Here is a 3,858-nt window from a genome sequence, read left to right on the forward strand (position 1 = left end):
TGAAACTCAAAGAATCCGCCCGAAAAACGAACCCAAAAAACATCCCTACCGAGGGGGTGTTTGGTGAACTGTTAAATTTTGCTTATTTGTCTATTTGACTTTTAAAAAGTAAAAAGGTGTTTAGTAAAGCTCATTCAAAAGCTTCAAAATTGAGCTTTTAAAAAATGTTTTTGTTTTTCAAAAATCAAATAAACAAATAAACAAGTTTAAAAAGTTTACCAAAACACGCCCTAAATTTAACATGAGGAGAATAACTTGGGTGTTTGGGATTCATTTTTGGAGCTCCTTTTATTTTTGGCAAAAGTTATAAAAATTACAATATTATGATGGAACTTTTGCAACTTTCAACATCAAAAATCTTGTTTTTCCCACTTAATTTTTCAGTACCAAACACCTTATAACTTTTTCCAAAAGTAAAAAGTGCAAAACCAGGCTCCAAAAAAAATTTCAAACACCAAGCTTCAAGTAAAAAAGTTACATATTTTCCATATATGTGAGGCTACTTTAATTAATTGCATATATTGTAGCATTGCATGTCAATGCTCATATATCCGCCACTTAATTTGAATATCACAATATAAATTTCAAAACATTTGTTTCTAGGATTTTGAATATTCATATATTTGTTCTAGGATCTTTTGTTCTTACTTCAACAATCATGGCCTCAACACCTCCACAACCACTTCACGTAGTATTGTTCCCATTCATGGCCAAAGGCCACACCATTCCAATCCTCCAACTAGCCTGCCTCCTCCTTCGCCGCCCGAACGCCACCGTCACTCTCTTCACCACTCCCGCCAACCTCCCATACGTCTCCGCCTCCCTATCCGACACTGCCACCTCAATTGTCACCCTCCCATTCCCTAATAACATCCCAGGTGTCCCTTCAGGCGTCGAAAGCGTAGACAAACTCCCCTCCTTAGCCTATTTTTTTAATTTTGTCTCCTCCACAAAATTCATGAAATTTCATTTTGAACAAGCGATTCGGGACCTTAAAACCCCAGTCACGTTCATGGTCACGGACGGGTTTTTTGGGTGGATTCTAGAATCCGCAAATGTGTTTAATATACCTCGGCTCGTTTACTATGGGATGAGCAACTTTGCCATCACTGTGCCCCAAGTTATTTCCCTCAAGTCACACCTCTTTGATGGAAATAATACCGATATTGGTACTGATACCGATACTGATGTTGTCAGTGTCCCAGAATTCCCACGGATGAGGGTTAAGAAGAGAGGTTGAAGATGCATATAAGGAGTACCGCCGCCTTGATAGCCCTTTATCTAAATGGATGATGGAACAAGTACTCGCGACCACAAATAGCTATGGAATACTTACCAACAGCTTTTACGAGCTTGAGCCTGTCTACGTGGAGTATTGGAACTTAAAACTAGGACCGAAATCATGGTCTGTTGGTCCATTCTGTCTCGGTCAAGGACAAAGACAGAATGGAAGTTTGTCAGACAAGAAACCATCATGGATGGTTTGGCTTGACAAAAAGCTTCAACTTGGAAGTTCGGTTTTATACGTGGCGTTTGGATCACAAGCGGAAATATCTGAGGAGCAAATAGAAGGGATCAAGCTCAGGCTTGAAAAATCAGAAGCTAACTTTTTGTGGGTAGTGAGAAGCGAAAATAGTTTCGGGTTGGATGATGGGTTCGAGGAGAGAGTGAAGGATAAGGCGATTGTGGTTAAAGAATGGGTAAATCAAAGGGAGATATTGGAGCATGAAAGTGTGAAGGGTTTTATGAGTCATTGTGGGTGGAACTCCGTGCTGGAGAGTATATGTGCGGCCGTGCCAATTCTGGCATGGCCATTAGGTGCGGAGCAGCCGCTAAACGCAAAGTTTGTGGTGGAAGAAATAAAAATTGGGGTGAGGGTGGAAACTTGTGACGCAAGAGTTACAAAAGAAGGTGATGGAGTTGATGGAGGGTGTAAAAGCGAAGGAGATGAGGAAGAAGGCGAAGGAACTCAGTGAAGCCGCCGCAAAGGTCGTGGAAGACGGTGGTTCGTCATGGCGGACTTTGAATGAGCTCATTGTTGAGCTTCAAACCAAGTCAATATCAACATAGCATAGTTTTTCTAATTATTTTATTTCTTAAATAAATATTACAATCTACAGAAAAAAAAATGCATAAAAATAGGAAAATTTAAATAATAAGTGAACAAAAAGGTGAAACTTATAAATTTAATTTGTGAAATATCCAATTTGACGTACACCTATGTTTATACTAGAATATTCAAGTGTACCTCGTGGTGTGTGGACGAACGATAATATACACTTGAATATTCAATGTTTATAGTAGAATATTCAAGTATACATCATTTCCTTTAAAAAAACCTAGAATTCAAGTAGAGAAACGGGTACTCAGTATTTGATGAAATGTTGAATTGCTTTTATAAGGCTATGTGTTGTGAAGGGGCTATATAATGGGACGTTTTGTGTTCTGTTGCGCCCAATCAGCAGGGTGGGTTTTTGTTTTAAGAGTGTAATGGTGTTTTAGCTCACACACACATACACACATATATCACATAGACACACAACAATAAAATAATAATATTTTCCCAAACATAGCCGGCGACAAATAACCCTCGCCCCGCCCCTTTTAGCCCCTCTTCTCGCCTGGGGGGTGGGGCGGTGTTGTCGTCCCCTATCGCCCTTTTTTGTTGTCCACTACTAGTGGCCTAAAAAAACATAAATATATTAATTTTTTATAGCATTTGTCAAAAATCATGAACAAATTACGAACATGTAAATAAAAAAGAAGAAAGACGTGTTGGACTTAAAGGTCACACTCTTTGACTAAACAAGTAGCTAGATTGATCTATCAATGCTAGGGAATTTGAATAACATAACCTGTGTATAGATTGTGACCACATATCAATATCAATGACGACTACGTTCTTCCTTACTTTTATGAAATTTCATATAAACCAAACTTTATCAACCCTGGAATTAGATACTGCTTTCTAAAAGTGATTGAAAGTCTATTTTCTAGAAGTAGAGTATTTAGTATGGTTTAATTATTATTTATTTTTTATATTATTATTCTGATTACGAAAAGTTCCCAAACGTGTTGTGTAGAGGGTTTTGGTTCTTTAGCGGAGATCCAAGTTCGATTCTCACTTTTGTTATTTTTGGTGGATATTGACAATTAAATATTTGAGCTACGTCTTGCGAGGTTGTCACTTCGAATCATGTTCGTCCCACCGTGTGATACGCTGGAAAGTTCTGCTCTTGTGACGGCACAACGAATGTCAAGTGACAGTCGGCGGTATGAATTTTCTGGAGTAATGCCCAAGTCAAGCTCGTAAGCCAGCGTGAGCTTGGTTACGACAACATAGTCTGATCGGAGAGACGAAACGGAGCTCTCTAAATTAGAGAGTATTGTGACCTAAACAAAAAAAGTCGTTATTCTAAAAAAAAATTAACGTATAATTGTTGGTTGCTTTGTTTGTTTGTACACAAGGCTGGCGACAACACTGACACCAAATCTCTTAATTTTCATTTTTTCACCAGTTTTTTGTAGCCTTTTAACAATCATTAAGATGCACCTCTTAACCACTAAAAATTTATGAGCCATTAAGATTGTAATCTCTTAATGATTGTTAAGAGGCTACCAAACAGTCGAAAATAGTTTTTCAATATCGTCCTGTGAAATTAATATGTTTTAGTTTGAGTTTTGATAAAAGCTAGACTTTATAAGTTTATTAATCTGTTATTATTATTATTAATTTTTTGAGTTTAAGGTTTTTTTATCGTTTCGACTAATGGGTTGTTTAGTAATCTTTTAATTGTTAAGAGATAACCTTAGGAGGGGGGGGGGGGGGGGGGGGGGTGCTTGGGGTGAACTTTTAAA

The 3,858-nt window shown here is 37.8% G+C and overlaps 1 pseudogene; it reads left to right on the forward strand.

Annotated features, from left to right (window-relative positions):
• The first annotated feature begins 545 nt into the window (after positions 1–545).
• On the forward strand, positions 546–2,070 carry LOC143560839 (UDP-glycosyltransferase 90A1 pseudogene; annotated as a pseudogene).
• Positions 2,071–3,858: the final 1,788 nt, after the last annotated feature.

The sequence above is a fragment of the Bidens hawaiensis genome, unplaced genomic scaffold (genome assembly GCF_021521415.1).
Source record: "Bidens hawaiensis isolate Kalapana, Puna unplaced genomic scaffold, B.hawaiensis_p1.1 tig00020455_1, whole genome shotgun sequence".
NCBI classification, from domain to species: Eukaryota; Viridiplantae; Streptophyta; class Magnoliopsida; order Asterales; family Asteraceae; genus Bidens; species Bidens hawaiensis.